This window comes from Macrosteles quadrilineatus, unplaced genomic scaffold (genome assembly GCF_028750875.1).
Source record: "Macrosteles quadrilineatus isolate MER2022 unplaced genomic scaffold, UCM_ALF_1.0 Scaffold_3__2_contigs__length_128488019, whole genome shotgun sequence".
Taxonomy (NCBI): Eukaryota; Metazoa; Arthropoda; class Insecta; order Hemiptera; family Cicadellidae; genus Macrosteles; species Macrosteles quadrilineatus.
The window spans coordinates 69,606,277-69,619,179 of NW_026542596.1; the positions used below are offsets into that span (position 1 = coordinate 69,606,277).

At 36.8% G+C, this 12,903-nt stretch overlaps 2 protein-coding genes across 2 annotated transcripts in view; one reads left to right on the forward strand and one right to left on the reverse strand.

The window, feature by feature from the left end:
• The window catches only part of LOC128989287 (RING finger protein 17-like), a 199,596-nt gene that overhangs the window by 51,514 nt on the left and 135,179 nt on the right, over nucleotides 1-12,903 (forward strand). The window lies entirely within an intron of this gene.
• Nucleotides 1-12,903, reverse strand: part of LOC128990156 (uncharacterized) — a 34,828-nt gene that overhangs the window by 21,304 nt on the left and 621 nt on the right. The gene's annotated exons all lie outside the window — the stretch shown is intronic.

Sequence of the window (12,903 nt, forward strand, 5' to 3'; positions counted from 1 at the left end):
ATAACAGTTATAGGAATCTAAGATGTAATAAAAAACAATTTTAACACTGTCCGTTTTTTAAAACCTAAAACATATTCCGCGAAGGTCGCTATAGACGAATTGACAGTTTTTGGGAGCTTTAAACAAAACACTGATTTAATTTGGTGAAGTTTGACCGGCACTCGAACTTCGGCAATTCTCCGTAGTCGGGAGATTTACAGTACGGACGAGTATGAACAAAAACTGTAGTAGGCCTACCAAATAATTACACCTTCATCATTGCAAGGTAACCTAAAATTGACAGTAACAACAAATGACTTATACAATTTTTCTTGTAATATGTTTCACTCTAATGTGAAACAATTTGTAAATTGATACGATAGTGGTCCGCTAAAATAACAGTCTCAATCAAGCAAAACAAATTCAATAAGAGAAACACGGATGCGTTGGTCCAGTCAATTGGCAAAGTGGCGTGAAATCAGGGAAACGCTTCACTGGGACTCCCAGGACGAATCGACGAAAAGGCTGCGGTAGTCAATGTCAAGGAGATAATTTGACTAATTTTGCCAAAAGATAATACACTTTCGTTCTTGTACAGTATTACCACGTTGACGCAGTGGACGTGAGTCTAATTGTAGTGGTTTTTGCATTGGGATAGTTTGTTCCTTTCTCTTGAAGATTCACACTTCTGACAACATTGTAAGTCGAAGAAAGGCTTCTAAACATGTTCATTTAAACATTTAAATAGCGACTTGAAATTAGATTAACTGTCAATAACCTCCCGATTAAAATTAGATGGCGAGAGGCTCCAAAATGGCCGTCTTTAACATTTTAATAGCGACTGAAATTTTTTATCGATAGTCAACAACATACATAACAGTACAGAGGCGAAATAACTCTGTTGAAATAGGAAGATGGATTTAAAAGAAAAAACTTCAATTTTAGTACTGTATTGAATAATGAGTGATACAGCAGTTAATATGTTGTTTGTTATTTCATTATTATTGTTTACTTACACACTGTTTCAGTATCCAATGTGCATTACGATTACTGACATTTTTTGTATTTTGCCTTTCAACTTGTTTACTTGTAAAATCAATTAGTTATATGTTGGCAAAGATTTTAAACTTGAAGAGTGAAAAGGTTAAACACAGTGTAGAGTTAAAACGTATTAAGCTATGTACGAATGGTGTTTACTATGCACGGCGTGTTTTAAACATCGAAGTATATATAATGTTATATACTTCGATGATTTTAAAGACACCAGTAAGGCACCTTTACTTAGGTTATCATTCGAAGCTTGTTTTTTCATGAAAGAGTGGAACACGAATTTGAAACTCTGGAAGGTTTATACACAGAATAATAAGTAGCTTTATTCTACGATTTCTCTATATTTTTTTGTCCCATACAAGTACTGTATGTACGAATGATGTCCACAATGCAAGGCGTGTATGGAGGATCCCGGTAAAGTACCCCGAGGGCCGAGAACCGTGTCACTGCCACAGACAATGGTGTTTCCCAACCACAGCTGTGTGGACAGTCAGGATACAACTATCACTGTGGGAGTCGACAGTCGACCTCTAGCAATCAGCATTGCAGGAATCATCTCGTGGTAAAATCACCCCCAGATTATAGGTTGCGGTAGGAAATCGTTCACGTCCGAGCGAACAATCGATGGCTTATGACACAATGTCAAACATTGTTAGGACTCTGGAGATTTTAAATTCATTTATTTCTCTATAACGTTTGAGCATCGCAAGGGAGGAATACAATTTAACTTAACTATTCCATACGCAGCAAACCTGTAAACTAAGCGGGTTTACATCAGCGAACTATACTACGTAGTATAGTTCGTTGGTTTACATTCGTGTGGTTGGACTTTTACTTAAATACTTATTAAATAATTATGTTAGATTTTATCCAATTAACGTCTTACTAACGCTATTCCACGTTAATAAGTTTGATATGTGCTTATTAGAATTTTTCCTCCTGCTTAAGCTGTTGTATAATCATAAATCGTAATATATATATGAGGTTACATTACCTTAATCGCCAAGTGATCCATGTAGTCCAAAATCTAGGATTACGTACGTTTCGACGTCAATGCGTCATTGTCAAATCTACAAAAACTTGTTAAACCATAAGGGTCACGTCATAGTTTTTACGACACACACGAACAAAACAATATGGAATATTCGTGTGTGTCGTAAAAACTATGACGTGACCCTTATGGTTTAACAAGTTTTTGTAGATTTGACAATGACGCATTGACGTCGAAACGTACGTAATCCTAGATTTTGGACTACATGGATCACTTGGCGATTAAGGTAATGTAACCTCATATATATATTATATCTCAGTGATTCAGAAAAACAACATACAACATGAAGTCATAAATCGTGTTTATAATGCACAATACATTCCAATTTTTATCAAATCGGTGTTTGGATTATTCCGTACATGTCTTCAACAATCACTCAAACACAATAAACCCTCACAATCACCAAAAATGAACTCGAAAGTCACTAAATAATGTCGTCATCGTGTATTATTTGTTTTATACACTATACTCGAATTAATTAAATAACACTTTTGCTGTAAAACACCAGGTGTAAAACTGAAGTTGTGTTGTGTACAAATAAGTAATTTGGCCTGTTAAAAAGTAGGTCTAACTGCGCGTTTCATAACACCAAAACAGATAATTCTCTCAGGAACTGAACATCTGAAGAGAGCTCATTTAATGCAGAACATCTGTACCAAACCACTTTACGCTCATACCAGCGATGCACTATCTATAACTGATTAGATCCCCAGTACAGCAGTGTTGCGATATTCCTGACATGTTGTGGAGAATTTAAAGCGTACGTGGTACCCCGATATCCTCATTACTGTCTTGTATAGGCCGCAAATGCGTCTTAAGTTTGTCCTTATCTTTAAACATCGTAACATCGTGGTGTATGCGAGTATCGCGCTACTATGGGATTGTGATCTTATAATCGGGTTGGTTCTCAGGGATTACTCATTTAGTGGTAGTTTACCTTATACAGCTTGAAATGTGATTAGACAAGGTGGTTTTTTCGGAAATCTTTTTGGATGACATATACACTAAAATACCCCTGTCTATGCAAAATTTCTGACTGAGAATTTTCTGCTTTTTTACTCAAATAGGTTTGTAAAAAATTTTTCGGTTTATGCTCAGTTTAGCATTGGCTCAAAGAGTGTTTCATACTACAGTGTACTCGAATACAAAACATACCATATACTAAATATCAGAACACAAAAGTTTGTGTTTGGATTTCATGTATGAAGTTCCAAATTAAATAAAAAGATAGCCTATGCCAAGTTCGTTAAGTTAACAATCTAATAAACAAGCGCATTCTACCTACAGCTCTTCCCTGCAATTCAGTCACTAAAATTGAACCGTATAAGGATCGGTGGCAGTTTTTTATCCGGTAATGCGTTAACAACGTACAATGAGGTAGGTAGGTCGACCACGGCAAGGCACTGGCTACTCGAGTGGTCGCCGTAGAAAGCCACTGTGTATCTACAGTATGAGGTAACAGTTGCGCCGGACGACATGTGAATGCGTTACATTCCTCGGTGTATCGGTGGATCTCCTGAGAATGTCAACGGTAATACGTTATTTGTTGTGTAATCTGTTAACCCGGTGCGACGTGACGTTACTGAGGGATGAGCTACAGTGTTGTGAGAAAAAATATCGCAAGGTTAAGTTAGTTCAGCGTTCCTCCAAGTAGATCTATGATTCGTGGTTTTGCGGAACTGGTAACGAGTAATACTTTTTGTAAAATCATCGGGAATTATTATAGGGCTAAATTAGTTATTTCTTTCGGTCTGATAAATCAGTTTAACCATACCTTAACATGTGCCATACCTTGAGATAATTTAACCATTTCTGGAGACTAATGTTTAGTTTTCGATTTAACTTTTGTGTTAGCCCCTTATTATTGCCTAATTTTTGTTTAGTTGATCAAATAGCTGCATTAACATGTACAGAGTTTTGTATTGCTGCGTCTAATAGACAAATATTAAATTAGTCTATAAAATACAAAAAGAGGTTCCTATTAGATACGATTGTAATAAACACAGAAAAATGCGTTCAATCCGACTTATTCGCCACCAACAACAAACATAAAGGTGTGTACTTCTATTGCTATCTTAGTACTGTACTCATTATTAACTGATTGCGTCCAGTATAATCGCCTGAGGGTTGATTGTGGAATAGTCTTTTCTCTCCTGCGGGATAAGCAAAACAAAGATTCCAGTAATAACAGAAACGTGCGATAAAACCTCCATTAACTGCCGCTGAGGTGAAGTGAACGTCACAAGAAGGGATTGCTGGGATAAGATAAGCAATACTGTGCCTGTAGATTCAGGACCGCAGAAATGATGGCCTCTAGATAGCGGACCTTTCTCCCCTTTATAAACGACAACGTGGTCCGACGTGGACACTGGACACGCCCTTCATTTATGTAACTCGCCGTTCTTGGTGATGTTTAAACATCAAGATCAGGGTTTGTTTCCAGGAGTCGTTTCAAGAAGGTCTCAACTCTCTTACAGTGCACTGCAGCGGTTAAGTTTGGTAGCATAGTATATGACGCACAACGTAATATTTGCCTTAATAAAAACACGTGGATTTGTTTCTTTTGCAAGCTCAAAATCACAACCTTTGCCTTTCGTCAATACTACTTGGTCTGTCAATATTATAAGCTAAAACTAACCTAACCTAATCTAACTGCCGAAGCGCACTGTCAAAGTGGCGTCCCTCTGCTTGAAAGATTCGTTTCAAGAAAATGTGTCGAGGCTACTAACTCCTTTTTGGGGGAGCGAGCTGGTCTAGTGGTAGAGCGGGAGGGGTCTAGTTTTCGGTCCCCGAGGTCCCGGGTTCACATCCCGCCAAATTACCAATGGATTTTAAGTGATCAAGGCTCAAGTAATGTGAAAAACATTCCCGGGCTCGTGCCTCTAGCGTCCCACGGGAAAGAAACCCCTTTTTGATTTGTACGACGAACATTTTTATTTATTAACTGTTTCACCTTTTCCGAGTTTGAGAGTAAACCTTAAATTTATTAGTACCAAGTGTCCTTCGACAACTTGGAAACTCCTCATTTCCTGGTATGTTATCACCAGAGAACATAACCGGTTCACGAGTAACTAGTGTGGTGGACACACGGGTGAACATTTTATCGTCCAGCTCCTCGCTCACTAGTGTAACGAACAGCCGGGAATTATATCTGATGAAAGTAAAAACTACTAGTTTAACACTTGTCTAGCGCGGAATGTTGGCTTTAGTTGGTGACTGAGTCTTCGTTACTGGATACTTATCTAGTTAAAATACTAAACAAAATCCTGACAAATACAAAATATTTTGGCATTAAGTTACAGTAATAGTTTGTTTTGATGAATTTATTTAAGGGATTTCTGCGGATAAATCAATTGTACAAAGTACTTTTAAAGATCTGAAATTGTATTTAAGTGGAACATTAAACAAGTTTACCATGTAAAAACACTTAATCAACTAATACGTCTGTTACCATGCAAATTATCTGAACGATATACATATTTTGAAAGATACAAAGACAAATGTCATCAAAGTGATACAAACAAAAACACGTGAAAAGATAACTGATGCATTCAGAACACGGTTTAAGCTTTGATCAGATTCCGTATTCTAAAACGTCTCCATACTCTATGAGTACGCAGAGGTTGTACAGCCTGAATTCAAATAACAGAATATGTATAGTTATCTTCAGTTTAGTACATCAGTCAGTATCAGTCGAGTGAAACCTGGAAATTCTCGTGACATACTGTATTTATCACCTTTGCGAGGAAGTGGCTATGAGTTCCGACAAAGATCTGCCACTAGGAAGTTTTTCCTCCGAAGACACTTGGGTATGTCTAACGTGTAACGCGGAAGTCACGAAACAACCCGAGTAAAAGATTCAGAGCCACGAAATGTCAACGGACGGATACCGGCGCGATCAAGGTTGACAAAACCTTGGTAAAAACACTTGGGTAACTACTTTGATTAAATAAAATACCGTACTGCAAACCGCGTTTTGTGTTCCGCCTTCACTAGGTTTTGTGTTAGGCCTAGGCTTTTATACATTACTTCAGTCTGGGCCAAGAGGATTGCGGCAATATCACGTAGCAAAAGCCATTGGTTATTTTTAAACACCATCGTACTGCAATAAGGTAACCGTAATTATTCGTAATTACGGTTTTTACTGTGGTACATAATAAGCTAGTCTCAAGGTAATCATATTAAATTTAAAAATAAATAAATAAGGTAATAAACTTAAAATGATTCATTCAGTTTTCAGCCCCGTCTTGTCTCGTAGAATTATTCTCTTTTATGGTTATTAGTAACTAGTGGCTTGTAAGGACATAGGTTTCATTCTAATGATATTCAGATTAGATTATTCCTACGTACATAGACTTCAATTGATTTTAGCACTTCCATAATATTATTACATCGGTAACCTATCTAGTCCAATTACAATAAGTAATGTAATGAGCATTTGAACGACTCGTTGAAGTGCTACGAAGACTATCGTGATCGTGACTCAGATATAACGTGATTGGTGTAGATTTCCCACATCGGTATCGAACCATAAATTGTCACCTACGCCGTGGTGCAGACCCTGACCTTCAGACTACGGGGGCGTCGCTTTACTGCGGGCTTCACTGCAAAGATGTCTTTAGCTTGTTTGAAACAGAGAATATAGAACTTATCAAGTTAAATAGAGACGTATGCTGCACATGAAGGTGGCTCTGTTGACATACATGCGAGACAATTGCACTAGTTGACTCATCCAGTGATTGGTATTCTCACCAGAGCCTAACTAGTTCTGACCAACAAGGAATGCAGCTACTGTAGTGTGTGAAGGTCTTCAGTTACGTGGCGTTGGTGGTTTTGCTATTTGTAGGAACACGTTTGTTTATGATGCACAGGGTTGATTTGTTAGTGAATTGTGAATGTACTTAGTTGCTTCAATTTTAAAACTGTTTGTCTTTTCACATCATAGAACGCTAGTCTCTAGCCCAAGCCCGTTTTACACATTACTTCAGACTAGGGGGCATTATTACTTAGATAAACTCTATTGGTGACATGACGAGATTTGAACCCGGCAACCGAAGACCCCTACCAGACCTGCCCCCTCAGCTCTTGAAGTTGAAGCAAACAGTATGTTGTTTTTTACACGCCTTGTTTATGATCATCAGTTAGACACATCAAACTTCAGTTTGACATTCAGCCTTGAGTTTAAAACCAGCATTTATTCACTGGAACCAAAGTACTGTACTCAAGTATGACTTAATTTCTTTAACATATCACAAATAAGTCTATCAATGCACGGATTGGATTTAGTATAAACACCTGTCCATAGACAAGTATAAAACCTTCACAATTAGTCACAAATGTGTGTGTGTGTGGGGGGGGGGGGGAGTTAATCAATTTCTATATTGTCCTGTATTGGCAAGTAGCAAGCGACCTGATTTCCATTGTAAGACGAAGTATCTTCTTTCTTCATCACATAGTCAATCTCCTACATCAGTCTCGGTGACGTTCACCATACACTGATCCCTTCACTGCTTACCAGTCACTGTCCCCGACCGAGGGAAACGTGATTAACGTTAACATAGCATCACGTGGGTGGAGTGCGGCAATGCTCCGAAAACTACTGTCACCAGGACCCACATCAAGGTCAGCCGATTCATTCATCTACTGTATCGTCTCATAGATAAAAAGAATTGGCGATTGGTACGATTTTAACTAAGATCTAATGGAACTCCTAGACGTAAGTTGTGGTAATTTGTTCTGAGAATCAAGAGACCACGATGTAGTGTTAGATTTGGTAATAAGAAATTGTTTGAAAAAAGGTATAGGTTGCCGTCCCGGAAGAGTTTAATCTTTTATTGAAAAACTACTAAGCATTTCCTGTCAGCCATTCGTCTTTTACTTGTCCACAATAACCACTTAAGGGTGCGCTGCAACCGTTTGGCGCGCCCAGATGCAAGGGTTTTGGTTCTTTTGTTCAATGTTGTAGGTCTTGCGCGTTTCAAAATTTTGATATTTTCAAAAAGTTTTAAGCTAAGAGGTTGGTAAAAATGTTAAAGTACGCGTTTTCGTCATACATTTTACCGCATATAAATATATTTTCGAGAAAAAATAAAACACGGGAGGCGTTCAGTAGATTGAAGAATCTGGCGCTGTTAAGTGCAATGGTATAGGAATATCGGCGTTAAGCAACATCGTACTGAGAAATCCGAGCTGAAGTAGAGCCCCTTAAATACCACCCTGAAGTACCCTAAAATACCCCCCTTAAGTACCCTTTAATACCATATCACTAGTGTTGACATTGAAGAACTAACTTTTGATATTTTCCAATTCTTGATGCCGCAATTGTGAGGTGGTCCTCTAATTAACCCTCCCAATTGTGATTATTGTAGGAAATATGCATCTGTTATGTAACTGGTCACCTCAATGGTGACTTGATACTTTCCCTCGTATACATCCATCAGTTGTAGGAAGATGCTGATTATCTCCCGCTCACAACAGTAAAGTGTGTTTCTAATGACCAAGGTACGTCTGTACGTCTGCCGCTAATACGTACGAGTGGCTCTTGAATTGAATGGACTGACCTATAGTTACTGTACGTGCATAAACATGTGGTTACGTACACCAGTCATCAACTACCGGGGATTATTGCGGGTTTCAAGTCGCCTATGTTATGTTAAAATCTTTTTGTAACGATTTTGTAACGAGTTGTATTTATTTACTTTCTTAAATTTGCCCCTTCTATATATCCTTATTCATTAGTATCACGATTACGTCTATCAAATTATTTCGATGAGCAGTACCGTTTGTACAGATAGGTGTATTGGAAGTGTTAAATAATTTTGTTTGGTTTTCCTTCATTACCATACTTGAATAAAACTACGTTATCGTAAGCTATTTCCTCTCAGCTAATTTTACGTGTATTACCTTGCACTAATTATTGATTCAGCATGTTAAACCTCACACCACGCTGCCCCGTTTACCAATGTAATCGCGAGTTCCATTTTTCGCGGATCTGAGGCGATTAGTAGCATTAAATTGATAATGGTCGTATAATCCGTGGACGGTAGCCTGTAGCAAGACTTCCGCGACGGGGACCAGTCCAGTCTGCCTCTTGAGGTTTCACTGCTTTTTGTATTCCTCAGAACGGGATATGTGGGAATATAAATTAGCCTGCTACGTCTGTAGTCTATATTAAACGCACTCCCTTTTAAAGATTGTCATCTTTAAAGGATCACAGGACAACTTTAAAATTAGATCGTTCAGTCTATGTTGAGGGCGTGTTTTTTGTTTATTACATAACTTATATTATGACTAATTAACCGAATAAAACAATCTAGTTGGAACAAAAGTTTGATCGTAAAATATATCCTAACAATACAAGCCATTCAGTTGATATGAGAGCTTTATATGCGCTACTTGCAAGAACTACGCATAAAACAGGGTTCGGATGCAACAATTATAATAATTAATAAATGACCAATAGCTTTCTTGGTCTTGAAACTCCAAGTAAACGAATGTGACCACTACTTGCGTTTTAATGTGTACTTTCATAATTACATTCCTTGGAGAGAGGTCTCCATTAAAGTCCTAAAGTTAAGAGACCTGTCTTGATTACTACGTATGGATATACTGTTTTAAACTCCGAACCGCGAAGGAGTACCTCGTGGAAAATATGCTTACCTCAGGAATTCAGATTAGTAATTAGGTTTAAGAAATATTCTAATACGCCCATTTCCTAAGGACATTCTATCGGTTTTACTTTTTCCGAAACTATCGTGTTTCCCTTCAAGCGTATTGATTTTTACGACTATAGATATGTAAATTTGAATCCTATCTCAATCAGACACGAGCAGTAACGGTTGTGTGGATTTCACGGAGGATCTCCTATGTCGTCTGCAGCACTGTATCATCTGTAATACCACGGCTATTGTATTGTAGTCACTATGGTATGAGTCGTGCGGGAATGTCTCGGATTAGATATGGTAGCAGACACAACCTGGTATAACCGACAGTACCTTGGGATGTTGAGATACCATATCTATATCACGTATTGCAATAGACAGTTCGGTCTTGTTTTCAAAACTTCCCCATTCCTTATTACGCTCATGAAACTAATGATATGATTGAGACATGCCATCTGTCAAAAGGACCATCTGAAGTATATTTTTGATTTAAAATAGCATCGTTGGTTGAGCTACTCACTGAGTGCTTTTGCTTTACAGGCTTATGTTTTTTCTCTTGATTTTCTTTGATTTTTTTTTTAAATTTCACATAAATCAATTTAAATCTGCGCGCCCGGTCGGTGGTTCGATTCAAATGCGCCAATGTTCATTATAAACTGGCGTCAAATCCAACATGGGGGTTGGAAAATCAAATACGATATATTGTCAATACTGCTGGTTGCTGGAGCAATTATTCAAACACCTAATAACTTTTAGTTAGGTTTGTACTGTAATAGGGTTATTTTGATCCTAGAGGGTTTTGTGGTGTAAAAGAAGTGCATCTTTTAGAAGAAGCATTGAACTTTATAATCAATACGGTTAATAGCAGTTTTAGTACAATTAAAATCAAATGAATTTGCTTCAAATGGCTAAGTGAAATGACTAGATATCTGGAGAGTTTCTTGTTAATTATAAAATTGTACCAGCTCATTTGGTGGTTGAACAATTTCAAGCTTAACATAAACACTGCTCGCTCTTATAAGGATTCTTTAATATCACAGACATTCAACAAAAACCTAAATACATTCCAAACTATAGTCCAGGGAAAATAATGCAGGCTAGACGAACTTAACTTAAACTTGCTCTGCTGCACCTTTAGTGAGTAGTAAACTTCATTAGTGGTCGTAAAAAACAACACTAGACGTTGGTCAAAGTCAATTCGAAATCTTTTAAATAGAGGTAAACTCATTTTATGTTTACACCTCGTTCAGCAGTGCTGTCTCCAACAATGTTGCAATACACAATCGCCAACAAACAAGAGTTATTCGTCCTGATCGCGACCTCTAGCCGCCTCTATCTGGTGACGATTAATGCCCGCGTTGGGGCGGATTGTGGAAATAAATTGTGCACAGAATAGTCCTACTTTCACCCCAGTCCTAGTGCTCGGTACGCGACAGGACAATGACAATGTTAATCACAAGTCTTGCCGATATTGGCGATTGTGCTGTAGAAATAATGCGGTGGAAAGGTTGGCCAAGTTGCTTTTACCATCTCAATTACTGCTTTGAAACTGACAAATCTAATTAAGTTTGCTAGAATGATAAAAACGTAACTGAATAAATTAATAGATGTACAAACCCACTGTCAAGGTTATGTTGCGGTAACCACTTTGTCACTGACCGTCGCGTTTCCAGTTTAGTGTATTTATAAACCAATAGTCACAATGGTCCTTGCAATAATATCGGTAAACGTTGTGGTTTTACCAACCTTGTCAAATGTTAAAAATACTACTGTGTTACCATTACTACACACATATTTTGAGAGGAGACTTCCGGTAGACTTCATTCTGTATTAAAACATTAAGCATTACAAAAATAGGTATTACCATTGTATTACCCACATACAAATATATAACTTTGCCATTTCTTACATTGCAAATAATTAGTCGTTCAATTATTTCACTTACTTTATGTTATTTTCCAGTTAAAAAGGCACTTTTATTGTTTTATCTGCAAGACAAAGCACATTGTTTTATTCACATGACAATCAATTTCTATTGTATTATAAAAATGTATAAACGTACTACATTTATTTTGAGCTAGATTTCAAAATCTGATGTTTTATATCGATATATTTACGACTTAATGGCTGACAAGTTGACTGTTGATGCTCCATTTTGCAACTCCCAATCGTTACATACCGAGAAACAGATAATTGATCGACAACTGATATTATTGATTTCTGAAATGCTAAAGCTAAACTATCAGTATAAAATCTCAAGTTTAGTCGACATTGTGTAAACTAAGTGCCCATATTTTCTCACTTATCAATTGATTCGTTCTCTCAATTTGTATTGTAACATTTCAATATTTTCTATCGGTTGAGTTTGGAAACCATTGTATAAAAGAATATACTTGATAACTTACAGTAGTAAAGGTTTTATTCGTTTGAAGACTTCACTTTATAAATGTTTGTAATTCTCATGTTGACTTTATGATGTAAATTATAACTCTTTAATCATGTAAGTTGTTACAATTATCAAAAGTATTAGGCCAACTTCAATTTTAAACAAAAATTTACAGAAAATATAAGCTTTTTGATTATAATATAGTTAAATGAGTAACGAACAACAATTACAACATACTTAATTCCTTTTTACATGCTTTCTTGGAATTTGCCTTTTCACATAAAATGTTAAGGGTAGTTTTTTGGTAATTTGCGATATCATTAATTGTAGTGCGACGACAAAAAGTAGTATTATATCAGACATCGTACAATCGCCAAGGTAAACCCTTCTAATTAATATTTCTTATGGACTATTACAAAATATTATAACATTACTTAGTACACTGTAATTAATTATAGAGTCAACACAAATAATAAAGTGTATACAGATTTTTTATTATATTGTTTCTTAAACGTGCAAATATTATCACAATGATAAGCTACTTTTAATAATACTTTCTTCCTTGATATGTTACATTCGGACTTCCCTACATTTCATGGTGGTAATTATTTCACCGATACCGTATTATGATTTTATCACTACGTAACGAGTAGGGGCGTCTACATGTGTGAGCATCAGGGTGACATTGTTATAAATAAGTAATAGTATGCCCTTTAGGGGTTATAAATATATATAAGATTACGCAGGCAGGAAAAAATAATTTTATTCCCGACGTA